Source organism: Scyliorhinus torazame, chromosome 9 (assembly GCF_047496885.1).
Source record: "Scyliorhinus torazame isolate Kashiwa2021f chromosome 9, sScyTor2.1, whole genome shotgun sequence".
Classification (NCBI taxonomy): Eukaryota; Metazoa; Chordata; class Chondrichthyes; order Carcharhiniformes; family Scyliorhinidae; genus Scyliorhinus; species Scyliorhinus torazame.
The window spans coordinates 162611300-162626438 of record NC_092715.1 but is presented as its reverse complement, the minus strand read 5'-3'; positions in this window follow the sequence as shown (position 1 = coordinate 162626438).

Sequence of the window (15139 nt, the reverse complement as noted above, 5' to 3'; positions counted from 1 at the left end):
TCAGGAAACTAAGGAAATTCGGCATGTCCACATTAACCCTTACCAACTTTTACAGATGCACCATAGAAAGCATCCTATCTGGCTGCATCATAGCCTGGTATGGCAACTGCTCGGCCCAGGACCGCAAGAAACCACAGAGAGTCGTGAACACAGCCCAGTCCATCACACGAACCTGCCTCCCATCCATTGACTCCATCTACACCTCCCGCTGCCTGGGGAAAGCGGGCAGTATAATCAAAGATCCCTCCCACCCGGCTTACTCGCTCTTCCAACTTCTTCCATCGGGCAGGAGATACAGAAGTCTGAGAATACGCACGAACAGACTCAAAAACAGTTTCTTCCCCACTGTCACCAGGCTCCTAAATGACCTCTTATGAACTGACCTCATTAACACTACACCCTGTATGCTTCATCCAATGCCAGTGCTTATGTAGTTACATTGTATATGTTGTGTTGCCCTATTATGTATTTTCTTTTATTCCCTTTTCTTCTCATGTACTTAATGATCGGTTGAGCTGCTCGCAGAAAAATACTTTTCACTGTACCTCGGTACACGTGACAATAAACAAATCCAATCCAATCCAATCCAATATGCATCTAATCGATACACCATCCGATGTTATACCATCGGATCAATGCACCATTCAATCGATACACCATCCCATTGATATGCTATATGATTGATACACTGGCCCATTGATAAACCATCCTATCAACACACCATCCAATTGGTACACCATCCAATTGGTATACTCCTTCTTCTTCCTGGGCAGTCCCCCAGAGTCAAGGATGACTTGTTTCCAATCCGGGAGGTCTGTGGTGACTGAAAAGTCCGACCCTGGATCCACAAACTCTGCCACTGGTTTGTCAGGTGGTGTTTGATGAGGTGGATGGGACACTCTGGATTCTGTGCTCCCCTTCTTTTGTTTACGCTTGGCCTCCATGTGCTCCGACCTGTGATGCCCAAGGCAATTGGTGCCTTCTCAGATGTTTTTTCTCCAGTTTGTGCATTCTAAGGCAAGTGATTGTCACGTGTTAAATGAGGATGTTGCATTTATTTAGGGAGGCTTTCAAAGTGTCCTTGTGGCGTTTCCTCTGCCCTCCTAGAGATCGCTTGCCATTGCGGAACTCGGAGTAGAGCATTGTTTTGGGAGCCTTGTGTCAGGTATGCGGACAATGTGACTTGCCCACCGCAGCTGGTCGAGTGTGACCAGTGCCTCGATACTGGGGATATTGGCCTGCGAGAAGTCGCTCACATTGGTACGTCTATCCTGCCAGTGGATTTGCAGGATTTTGTGGAGGCAATGTTGGTGATATCTCTCCAGGGATTTGAGGTATCTGCTGTACATTGTCCATGTTTCTGAAGCATACAGGGGGGCAGGGACCACGACTGCTTTGTAGACCATGAGCTTGGTGCTGGATTTGAGGTCTCGGTCCGAAGATTGCACTGGCGCATTGGAGTCGATGTTAGATTTTGTTGTCAATGTCTGCTGCTCCGAGAGGAGGCCCCTGAGATATGGGAAATTACCCACATTGTCCAAGGGCTCACTGTGGATCTTTATGGTCGGGGGGCAGTTTTGTGTGGCAGGAGCGGGCTGGTGGAGGACCTGTGTTTTCAGGCTGTTTAGTCTGAGGCCCTTTCTCTCATATGTCTCGGAGAATGCGGTGGCGATGGTTTGTAGCTCGGTCTCTGAATGTGCGCACACACCAGTCTGGGTACTGCAGCTCGAGGACAGAGGTTAGGGTGGTATTGGTTCTGGCCTGGAGGTGTCAGAGGTTGAACAGTTTCCTGCTTGTCTGGTAGATTAGTTCCACTCCAGTGGGGAGCTTCAGGGTGATGGAATGGAGTGTTTCAACGAGGAAGATGCAGAAGAGCATTGGTGCAGTGATGAAGCCCTGTTTGACCCCAGTATGCACATGTATTGGGTCTGTGGTGGTGCTGTTGATGAGGATCATGGCTTGCATGTCATTGTGGAGCATGCAAATTTCTGTGGGCATCCATATTTGAGGAAGATGTTCCACAATCCCTCACAGTTGACAGAGTCGAAGGCCTTTGCAGGATTGAAGAAGGCCATGTACAGAGGTTGATGCTGCTCCCTGCACTTTTCCTGGAATTGCTGCTCGCTGAAGATTGCTGAGGGGCTGGTTTAGCACAGTGGGCTAAGACAGCTGGCTTGTAATGCAGAACAAGACCAGCAGCGCGGGTTCAATTCCCGTTCCAGCCTTCCCGAACAGGCGCCGGAATGTGGCGACTAGGGGCTTTTCACAGTAACTTCATTGAAGCCTACATGTGACAATAAGCGATTATTATTATCATCATGTCAATTGAGCCTCTTGATGGGCGGAAGCCGCACTGAGACTCAGAGAGGAGCTCTTCAGCCACTGGGAGGAGATGGTTGAGGAGTATTCTTGTGCTAACCTTTTCCGTCAAGGAGAGTAGGGAAATCCCTCTGCAATTTCCGCAGTCGCACCAGTCTCCTTTCTTGAAGATGGTCACAATTAAGGCATCTCTGCGATCACCCAGCATGCTCTCTTCCTTCCAGACAAGAGTGATGAGGTTGTGGATTCTTGTCAAGAGTGCCTCTTCATCATATTTTAATACTTACGTGGGGTTGCGCTGAGATAATGAGAGGTAGTCTGTTGCAGGATGGTGTCGAGGACGTTTGTGTCGAGGGCTGTTTCCTGGTTGAGGAGGTCCTCGAAGTGCCCTCTCCAGCGGGCATTGGCTGCCTCTCTGTCTTTGATGAGCGTCTCTCCGTTTTTGGCTGTTAGTGGGGTGGACCCCTGGGTAGTCGGATCATAGATGGTTTAAATTGAGCTAAAGAAGCTGCGCATGTCGTGGTTGTCAGCAAGTTACTGAGTCATTTGCGCTCTTTCCACCCACCATCTGTTCTTTAGGTTGCAAGTTCTTTGTTGCACCTCGGCCTTCAGTTGCCTGTAGGCTTGTTTCCTCTCACTGGTGGAGCTGCCAGTTCAGGAACACCTTGCGCTTGCAGTCAAGGAGATCCTGCCTAACACGCCTTTCCAAAGTTTGCATCCTTCCCAACTCTAGCATTAAAGTCACCGAGGAGAATCAGCTTGTCTCCCTAAAGGATGCAGGACAGCAATTGGTCGAGGCTGGAGTAGAATGCCTCTTTTGTCTCGTCTGTTGCACTGAGGGCTGTGATGTGCTGCTTCTGGGCCAGGGTGAGATGTAGGGTAATGAGGCGGTCGCTCACCCCGCAGGGTGGGTTTGTTGACACTCTCTGATTTAATACACCGTCCAATTGACACACTGTCCCATTGTTAAACCATCCAATTGATACACCGTCCAATTAATATACTATTCAAGTGATACACTGTCCCATCGATGCACTATCCAATTGATACACTGTCTGATCAATACACAATGCAATCGATACACCATCCAATCGATACACCATCCCATTGATACACCATCTGATTGGTGTACCGTCCAATTGATACACTGTCCCTTTGATGCCCGTCCAATTGATACACTGCCTGATCAATACACCATGAATTCAATACACTGTCCGATCGATACACCGTCCCATTGATACAATGCCTGATCAATACACCATCCATTGATATACCGTCCGATTGGTATACCGTCTAATTGATACACTGTCCAATTGATACGCTGTCCGATTAATACACCATAAAATCGGTACATCGTCCCATTGACACACCACCCAATCAATATGCCATCCAAGTGATACACCATCCGATTGGTTTACTGTCCTACCGATACACCATCCAATCGATACACTATCCAATCGACACACCATTCAATAGATACACCACACAATCAGTACACTGTTCAATTGATACAGTGTCCGATTGGTATACCATCGATTTGATACACTGTCCCATTGATGCGCTGTCCAATTAATACACTGTCCAATTGATACACTGTCCGATCAAAACACCATGTAATCGATACACCGTCACATTAATACACTGTCCCATTGATGCACCGTCTAATTGATATACTGTCCAATTTACCCACTCTCCATTTTGTACACAATCTAATTGTTTCTCCAATTGAAGTTAACTAATAGAGCTCTGGAAGATGGCATAATTCATGCCTTGCTCTCTCTCTTCATCCATGGTTTTGTGCTCTAGCGCTCCACTACTTCTTCCCCTGGTAGTTTCAAGCATTACCTGATTTACTGGGCAAAGAATGCAGCATACCCTATAAATTTGGAAACTCGCTCAGAATTGTACTGTAGGTGCCTCTAGGCCTAGCCGGCACACAGAACAGCTTGTTTCAGAATGTGAATTTCTTGCTCATTCAGAGCTCTGGGAGAAACATGACTCTAATCCAAGTACTCCACAGCATCCATGTTGTAGGTATCTCTCTGTAAGCTGGACTGTCACCTCATGGACCAGCTGGAACAGAAGACAGATTTGGGGGAGTTGTGCAGGATAAAGGCATCATGACAACTGTGAGGAAATCAGGCATAGACTTTCATGATGTTTTTCTTATCCGGTTAAGCTCAACTGGTTAACTGGTTAATTGGTTCAGGAAACAGAGCAAGGCTAGCAATGTGGGTTTGATTCCCGTACCAGCTGAGGTTATTCATGAAGGCCCACCTTCTCAACTTTATCCCTCGCCTGAGATGTGGTGATCCTCAGGTTAAATCACCACCAGTCAGCTCTCCCCCTCAAAGGAGAGAGCAGCCTATGGTCATCTAGGACTATGGCAGCTTTACCTTTTACTATCATCAACACCAGCTGCACACTGAATGAGTGAAAGTCTTCATGTTTAGGACAGTCTGGGGTCTTCTAGTGAGAAGCACATTCATTACCGACCCCTAATCTGGACACTCAACAAAAATGTTATAGCCAAAAATAGGCCAACATACATTACATACTTTCTCTATAATCATCAGTTTGCTCACAAATGGGTAGTATTATTAAACACAACCCAATCCATTCCATCGTTATATATTGGACATTCTAGACAAGTCCTTAAATGTAAATGCTCAGACTACTTACAGGAATTGTTGTACCGTTATTTAAGAAGGGTTGCAAGGATAATCTGGTTAATTATAGGCCAGTGAGCTTGACGTCAGTGATAGTGAAATTGTTGGAAAGATTCTCAGAGATAGGGACCGGGATTCTCCGAAATCCCAGCCAAGTGTTGACGCTGGTGTCAAAACCGACGCAAGCATCGCCGGCATCAACGGGCCTCCAGGCCCAGGCATTCACCCCTTCCTAGGGGGCTAGAACGGCGCCGGAGTTCTGTGCGCTGCTCCGGCATCAAAGCCGGCCTGCCATGGTGTCCTGCGCATGCGCGCGACGGCTGCCCCCGCGCTGGCCCCCAGGGAATATGGCGGAGCCCTAAAGGGGCCCAGCACGGAGGAACATAGGCCCACTCCTGAATGAGCCCGCCTGCCGATCGGTTGCCCCCGATCGCGGGCCTGGCCACCGTGGAGGCCCCCCCCAGAGTCGGCTCCCCCTGCCCCCCCACCAAAACACCGAGGTCCCGCTGGATAGGACCATACACAAACGGCGCCGACGGGACTCGGCGGGACTCGGCCTGTCGAGCGCAGAGGATTGCCAGGGATGCCGGCGCGATTGCCGCCGATTCTCCGGTCGCCGGAGAATTGGCGGCCCGGCGTCGAAGCGGCATGGTGGGATTCACGCGTCCCCCCCCCCCCTCGGTGATTCTCTGGCCAGGCGCGGGATCGCAAATACCTCACTTTTTCCCATATTCAATTTATACCCCGAGAACCGGTCAAATTCCCCTAAGTTCTCCTATCCCCCTAGCGAGTCAGAAATATACAGGAGTAAGTCGTCCACATATAACGATACACTGTGCTCCACCACCACCGCCCCCCCCTGAACTAGCCTCTTCCAGTCCTTTGACGCTCTCAGAGCCATCGCCAATGGCTCTATAGCCAAGGCAACAACAGTGGGGAGAGTGGACAATCCTGCCTCGTTCCCCGGCTCCGTCTGAAATATTCCGAACTCACTCGGTTCGTCTGCACACCAGCCACCTGTGCCTGCTGCAGCAACCGGACCCAACCTACAAAACTCTGCCCAAACCCAAACCGCCCCAGTCCCTCCCACAAATACTTCCACTCCACCCGGTTGAAGGCCTTCTCCACGTCCATAGCGATCACACTTCCCAACAAACAAAAAGAAGACAATTCCTCCCACCATTCCCCATTATGAACAAAGTTAACCCACAAACAAAACGGAGCAACGACCCCAAACTTGGTGCAAAACAATATATACAAACCCAAAGAGAAAAGAACTTTAGCAGCAGATCAAGAACATAACTACTCACCCCCAAGTTCAATGTCCTCCATCACCTGCCAGTCCCCTGTCCTCAACAAAGTCATCGCCTTATCTGGCGATCCACAATAAAGTTCCTGGCCCTCATAAGTGACCCACAAACGTGCTGGGTACAGCATGCCAAACTTCACCCCCTTCTTAAAGAGGGACGATTTCACCTTATTGAAATTCGCCCTTCTTTTGGCCAGTTGTGCACCCAAGCCCTGGTAAATACGCAGCTTGTTGCTTTCCCATATGCAGGTCCACACCTGCCTGGCCCACCTCAAGGTCTGTTCCTTGTCCAGGAACTGGTGCATTCGTACCACCATCGCCCTCGGCGGCTCATTCCTCAGCAGCTTCCCCGTCACCGCTCTATGAGCCCTGTCCACCTCCAAAGGTTGAGCAAATGCAACTTCCCCCAACAGCTTCTCGAACATGCACGCTACATATGCCCCTGTGTCCGATCCCTTGCTGCCCTCAGGGGGCCAACAATCCTCAGGTTCTGCCTACGCGAACTGTTCTCCAAATCCTCCACTTTCTTTTGCAGCCTCTTCTGGTGGTCCTTCATCAGCCCCATCTCCACTGCCATTGTGGTTAGCTGCTAATCGTGCTCAGCAACAGCATCTTCCACCTTCTGGATCACCTGGCCCTGGGCTTCCAATCTCTGCTCCACATGGTCAATCCCCGTCTTAATCAAATCCAAGTATTCCTTTCTTTGCTCTATAAGTACCGCGCGCGAACCGATTGCGCCATTGGAGCCACTTTCTTTACTGAGCAAAGCTGTCCTGGAGAAAGTCCACCAGTTGCTCCGTTGACCACTGGGCTGGCAATCCCAGTCCCTGAGCCTCCTCCATGTTTTTCTGTGCTGTAGACTCCACTCACTTCTTTGCGAAACAATCTCTCCTTTTCAGACCACATCTGGTCCACAAATCCATACTCTGGTGGGGATCCTTCTCCTCTACTTCACCAGTCTCCTGTTTTGTCAATCAAATCCACCGTAAATTGGGGTAGAGGGTCCAAAAGTCCACCACGAGCGGGAGCTACCAAATAAGCAACGACTTACTCCATGGCCGCCACCGGATGTTCACGGTTATATATTTCTAAGTCAGGAGGAGTGTGTGGCTTGGAGGGGAACTTGCAGGTTCCCATGCAGCTAATAATAATAATAATAGTCTTCATTGTCACAAGTAGGCTTCAATTAACACTGCAATGAAGTTACTGTGAAAAGCCCCGAGTCGCCACATTCCGGCACCTGTTCGGGTGCACAGAGGGAGAATTCAGACTGTCCAAATTACCTAACAGCATGTCTTTCAGGACTTGTGGGAGGAAACTGGAGCACCTACAGGAAAACCACACAAACACGGGGAGAACGTGCAGACTCCACACAGACAGTGACCGAAGCTGGGAATCGAACCTGGGACTCTGGTGCTGTGAAGCAACAGTGCTAACCACTGTGCTACCGTGCCACCCAGTGTCCTTCTTGCTGGCAGAGGTCGCAGGTTTGGAAGACTTATTGAAGGCGCATTGGTGAGTTTTTGCAGTGCATCTTGTCGATGGTACACACTGCTGCATCGGTGGTGAAGGGAGTGAATTTGTAAGGTGGTGAATGAGCTGCCAATCAACTGGGATGCTTTGACCTAGATAGTCTCAAGCTTCTTGACTGTTGTTGGAGCTGCACTCATCCAGGCAAGTGGAGAGTATTCTATTACACTCCTGATTTGTGCCTTGTAGATGGTGGACAGACTTTGAGGAATTAGGGGGTGCGTTACCCGCTGCAGAATTACCAGGCTCTGACCTGCTCTTGTGGCCACAGTATTTATATGACTAGCCCAGTTCAGTTTCTGGTCGGTGGAAACCCACAGGTAGTGGGGGACTCAGTGATGGTAATGCCATTAAATTTAAAAGGGAGAAGATTAGATTCTCTCTTGTTGGACATGATCATTGTCTGGCATTTATGTGGCACAAATGTTATTTACCCCTTATAATAATAGTCTTTGTTGTCACAAATAGGCTTACATTAACGCTGCAATGAAGTTACTCGAAAAGCCCCAAGGCGCCACATTCCGGCACTTGTTCAGGTTCACAGAGGTACAATTCAGAATGTCCAAATTACCTAACAGCTCGTCTTTTGGGACTTGTGGGAGGAAACCGGAGCACCCGGAGGAAACCCACGCAGACACAGGGAGAACGTGTAGACGCCGCACAGCAACCCAAGCCGGGAATTGAACTGGGACCTTGGAGCTGTGAAGTAACAGTGCTAAGCACTGTGCTACCATGCTGCCCATATCAGCCCAGGCCTGAATGTTGACCAGATTCTGCTGTATATGGACACAGACTACTTCAGTATCTGAGGAGCCTGCGAATGGCGCTGAATATTGTGCAATCTTCAGAGAGCACCCCCACTTCTGACCTTATGATCTTGACAAGGTTATTGTTGAAGCAGACGATGGGTGAGTTCAGGACACTACCCTGTCCTGAGGTGATTGATCTCCATCAACCACAACCATCTTCCTTTGTGCTCGCTGTGGCTCCAATTAGTGGAGAGTTGTGATTCCTACTGACTCCAGTTTGACTAGGGATCTTTGATCCCATACTCGATCAAATGCTGCCTTGATGTCAAGGGCAATCACCCTCATCTCACCTCCTGAGTTCAGCACTTTTGTCCATGTTAGGACCAAGGCTGTAATCAGGTCAGGAGCAGATGAATACTGAGTAAATTACACTTGATAGATCTGTTGACAACACCTTCCATTACGTTGCTGATGATCAAGAGTACACTAATTAGCAGGGTTGGATTTTCCTGCTTTTTGTGCACAGGGCATACAAACAACAAAGAACAAAGAACAAAGAAATGTACAGCACAGGAACAGGCCCTTCGGCCCTCCAAGCCCGTGCCGACCATGCTGCCCGACTAAACTAAAATCTTCTACACTTCCTGGGTCCGTATCCTTCTATTTCCATCCTATTCATATATTTGTCAAGATGCCCCTTAAATGTCCCTATCGTCCCTGCTTCCACTACCTCCTCCGGTAGCGAGTTCCAGGCACCCACTACCCTCTGCGTAAAAAACTTGCCTCGTACATCTACTCTAAACCTTGACCCTCTCACCTTAAACCTATGCCCCCCAGTAATTGACCCCTCTACCCTGGGGAAAAGCCTCTGACTATCCACTCTGTCTATGCCCCTCATAATTTTATATACCTCTATCAGGTCTCCCCTCAACCTCCTTCATTCCAGTGAGAACAAACCGAGTTTATTCAATCGCTCCTCATAGCTAATGCCCTCCATACCAGGCAACATTCTGGTAAATCTCTTCTGCACCCTCTCTAAAGCCTCCACATCCTTCTGGTAGTGTGGCGACCAGAATTGAACACTATACTCCAAGTGTGGCCTAACTAAGGTTCTATACAGCTGCAACATGACTTGCCAATTCTTATACTCAATGCCCCGGCCAATGAAGGCAAGCATGCCGTATGCCTTCTTGACTATCTTCTCCACCTGTGTTGCCCCTTTCAATGACCTGTGGACCTGTACTCCTAGATCTCTTTGACTTTCAATACTCTTGAGGGTTCTACCATTCACTGTATATTCCCTACCTGCATTAGACCTTCCAAAATGCATTACCTCACATTTGTCTGGATTAAACTCCATCTGCCATCTCTCCGCCCAAGTCTCCAGACAATCTAAATCCTGCTGTATCCTCCGACAGTCCTCATCGCTATCCGCAATTCCACCAACCTTTGTGTCGTCTGCCAACTTACTAATCAGACCAGTTACATTTTCCTCCAAATCATTTATATATACTACAAAGAGCAAAGGTCCCAGCACTGATCCCTGTGGAACACCACTGGTCACAGCCCTCCAATTAGAAAAGCATCCCTCCATTGCTACTCTCTGCCTTCTATGGCCTAGCCAGTTCTGTATCCACCTTGCCAGCTCACCCCTGATCCCGTGTGACTTCACCTTTTGTACTAGTCTACCATGAGGGACCTTGTCAAAGGCCTTACTGAAGTCCATATAGACAACATCCACTGCCCTACCTGCATCAATCATCTTAGTGACCTCCTTGAAAAACTCTATCAAGTTAGTGAGACACGACCTCCCCTTCACAAAACCGTGCTGCCTCTCACTAATACGTCCATTTGCTTCCAAATGGGAGTAGATCCTGTCTCGAAGAATTCTCTCCAGTAATTACCCTACCACTGAAGTAAGGCTCACCGGCCTGTAGTTCCCGGGATTATCCTTGCTACCCTTCTTAAACAGAGGAACAACATTGGCTATTCTCCAGTCCTCCGGGACATCCCCTGAAGACAGCGAGGATCCAAAGATTTCTGTCAAGGCCTCAGCAATTTCCTCTCCAGCCTCCTTCAGTATTCTGGGGTAGATCCCATCAGGCCCTGGGGACTTATCTACCTTAATATTTTTTAAGACACCCAACACCTCGTCTTTTTGGATCACAATGTGACCCAGGCTATCTACACCCACTTCTCCAGACTCAACATCTACCAATTCCTTCTCTTTGGTGAATACTGATGCAAAGTATTCATTTAGTACCTCGCCCATTTCCTCTGGCTCCACACATAGATTCCCTTGCCTATCCTTCAGTGGGCCAACCCTTTTCCTGGCTACCCTCTTGCTTTTTATGTACGTGTAAAAAGCCTTGGGATTTTCCTTAACCCTATTTGCCAATGACTTTTCGTGACCCCTTCTAGCCCTCCTGACTCCTTGCTTAAGTTCCTTCCTACTTTCCTTATATTCCACGCGGGCTTCGTCTGTTCCCAGCCTTTTAGCCCTGACAAATGCCTCCTTTTTCTTTTTGACGAGGCCTACAATATCACTCGTCATCCAATGCTCCCGAAAATTGCCGTATTTATCTTTCTTCCTCACAGGAACATGCCGGTCCTGTATTCCTTTCAACTGCCACTTGAAAGCCTCCCACATGTCAGATGTTGATTTGCCCTCAAACATCCGCCCCCAACCTATGTTCTTCAGTTCCCGCCTAATATTGTTATAATTAGCCTTCCCCCAATTTAGCACATTCATCCTCGGACCACTCTTATCCTTGTCCACCAGTACTTTAAAACTTACTGAATTGTGGTCACTGTTACCGAAATGCTCCCCTACTGAAACATCTACCACCTGGCCGGGCTCATTCCCCAATACCAGGTCCAGTACCGCCCCTTCCCTAGTTGGACTGTCTACATATTGTTTTAAGAAGCCCTCCTGGATGCTCCTTACAAACTCCGCCCCGTCTAAGCCCCTGGCACTAAATGAGTCCCAGCCAATATTGGGGAAGTTGAAGTCTCCCATCACCACAACCCTGTTGTTTTTACTCTTTTCCAAAATCTGTCTACCTATCTGCTCCTCTATCTCCCGCTGGCTGTTGGGAGGCCTGTAGTATACCCCCAACATTGTGACTGCACCCTTCTTATTCCTGATCTCTACCCATATAGCCTCACTGCCCTCTGAGGTGTCCTCTCGCAGTACAACTGTGATATTCTCCCGAACAAGTAGCGCAACTCCACCTCCCCTTTTACATCCCCCTCTATCCCGCCTGAAACATCTAAATCCTAGAACGTTTAGCTGCCAATCCTGCCCTTCCCTCAACCAGGTCTCTGTAATGGCAACAACATCATAATTCCAAGTACTAATCCAAGCTCTAAGTTCATCTGCCTTACCCGTAATGCTCCTTGCATTAAAACATATGCACTTCAGGCCACCAGACCCGTTGTGTTCAGCAACTTCTCCCCGTCTGCTCTGAATCAGAGCCACACTGTCCCTATTCCCTAGTTCTCCCTCAATGCTCTCACCTTCTGACCTATTGCTCCCGTGCCATACCCCCCTGCCATACTAGTTCTGGGTAATTTTCCACATTGTGGGGTAGATGCCAATGTACAGGATGCCAGTGCCTGTCTTGGAACAGCTTGGCTATGGACACAGCTAGTTCTGGAGCACAAGTCCGCTGTTGGAATATTGTCAGTGTCCATTGTCTTAACAGTATGCAGTGTCTTTTACCATTTCATAATATCATATGGATTTGGCAGAAGAGGGGCATCTGTGATGCTGGGGAACTCAGGATGAGGCTGAGATGCATCATGCGCTCAGCACTTCAGGCTGAAGGTGTTTGTAAATACTTCAGCCTTGAACTCTGCACCAATGTGCTTGGCTGCTGCTTGACTAAGCTATCAGCCCAATTTTGGCACAGACTTGATGCCAGGTGACCCGTTCAGCTTTATTCCTTTTTGTCTGTGTAGTGATTTTGATCCGACTGAGTGGCTTTCTCGGCCATTTCAGAGGGCACTTAAGAGTCAACCACATTGCTGTGGATCTGGTGTCACATGTAGGCCAGACCAGGTAAGAATGGCAGATTTCCCTCTCTAAAGGACATTAGTGAACCAGATGGGTTTTTACAACAATCAACGATGGTTTCATGGTGACCATTACTGAGGCTAGCTTTTTAATTCCAGGTTCATTAATTGAATTTGAATTCCATCAGCTGCCTCTGGATTACTACTCCAGTGACATTCCCACTGCCTCTCCCTAAATGTGATAAGAATATAAAAACAGGAGTACACTAATCAGCTTCGGTAGATTGTTCAGCTGCCATTCAATTGGATCATGTTGGTCTGTATCTCAACTTCATTTATCCATATCCCTTGACATTTCTACAAACAGAAGTCTGGAACCATGTCTTCCCAATGCAGTACACTGTAATTAATGCTATAAATACACCCACAGATCAATCAGCATCTGCGAGGGAAAAGTGGCCTTTCACGATTTGGACGTGTCATCGAACAAATAAGGATCCACATATGAATTCCATAGCTCACCACCTATCTCATTACTGATACCCGCTTTGTATCTCCAGGATATTATTTTTGCTTTCATTTCAGATTTTCAACTTCTTTCTTTTTCATTTTCTCTGAATGTCGATTGTTCGGTTGATCTGCCTCACTCCTGGAAGCTGGAGGAGTAGACTGGAGCAATTGCAACCTGAGATTCCTTCCTCTTGATTTCAGAACATGCGGAAAGCCAATGTCCCAGTGGGTAGGGTGGTCCTTGCTGGAAAAGCAACAGGAAGCAGCTTCAGTAAACTCTATGGTTTCAGCTGGTTACATTCCAGACGCACACTTCTACACATTTGCCTGTCGCTATGCTTTGACCCTTTCAGCCTAGTTGGGAGCAGCGACAGGGATGGACGGACCACTTTTCAATCAAGAGTTCAATAAATCAAGGAAAAATAATCCAAATTTTACAACATAGCAAAAGCAGGTAGGTGATTGGTTGCTGAGTATTTCATTTTCTTCACTTCTTTTTCTCTCCCAGCTGGGGTATTTGTTGAAACTCGGAACCAGAAATTAAAGGTTTCATCGGGCTCATTAAAAACAGTACTTGAAATAATAATCGGGGATTTCTAGGACAGAGTGCTTCACTTGAGTGCAGATTTCACCGGAGTGCAAGAACATTTGGTGATCTGGGGTTAAAAGGTATTGCGTGATATGTAAAAATGAAATAGAAACAAATAGACTTAAATGAGCATTTGTTCTAAAGACAGTCACCTGAGCCCTAGGATCACAAACTAACTCAGACCGCAGGTGAGTACTGTGAGTGGGGGTTTCACAGGGTGGAGTTGCACAGCCGGCAGCAAGGACAGGTGGGTCAGTCTCACGGCCCAGCCCCGCTTTCCCAATGTGGAGTCCCTCAATCAGGCACTGGGTGTTTTTGACCAAGGGTTCCCTATTGCCCCCTACCACCCATATCCTGAAGGTGAAAAGTTGGCTACACTTTTAGCTGCCATGCATGCTGCATGGAGACAGACCCGCCTGAAGGTGGGTTAATACCAGGCGGATGAAGCTTTTGAGTGGTCATTAATTTTTTTTTTTAATTTGTTGCGGGATGTGGGCATCGCTGGTTATGCCAGCATTTATTGCAAAACTTAGTTGCTCTTCAGAAGGTAATGATGAGTTGCCTTCCTGAAACATTGCAGTTCCTGAGGTGAAGTACACTCACTGTGCTGTTAGGGAGGGAGTTCCAGGATTTTGACCCAGCGACAGTGAAGGAACGGCAATACATTTCCAAGTCGGGATGGTGAGTGAATGTGAGTGATTATGTGAATGAACGTGTGTGCTAACGTGTGAGTAAATCAGTGAGTGAATATGTGAGTGTACTAGTGGGTGGATGGTGAATTAATTGGTGAGTAAATCAGTGTATGAACGTGTGACTGAGCATCAGAGTGAACGTTGAGCGAATATGTGAGTTATCGGCTGAATGTATGAGTGATTGTACGTGTGACTGTGCGTGTAGTGAACAAATGAGTGAACATATGAGTGAATGGGTGAGTGAACAAGTGACTGAACTAGTGAGTGAACATGTGAGGGAATGGGTGAGCGAATGTGTGAGTGGTTGAGTAAGTGAATGAATGAATGGGTGAGTGAATGTGTGAGTGAAAGAGTGAGTGAATGTGAGTGAAAGAGTGAGTGAATGTGTAAGTGACCAAGTGAGTGAATGTGTGAGTGAACGAGTGAGTGAACGAGTGAGTGAATAGCGAGTGAATGGCGAGTGAATGTGTGAGTGAATGTGTGAGTGAATGGATGAGTGAATGTGTGCGTGAATGAGTGCGTGAATGTGCGAGTGAATGTGTGCATGAATTAGTGAGTGAAAGTGCGAGTGAACGTGTGAGTGAATGAGTGCCTGAATGAGTGCGTGAATGTGCGAGTGAATGTGTGCATGAATTAGTGAGTGAAAGTGCGAGTGAATGTGTGAGTGAATGAGTGCCTGAATGAGTGCGTGAATGTGCGAGTGAATGTGTGCATGAATTAGTGAGTGAAAGTGCGAGTGAATGTGCGAGTGAACG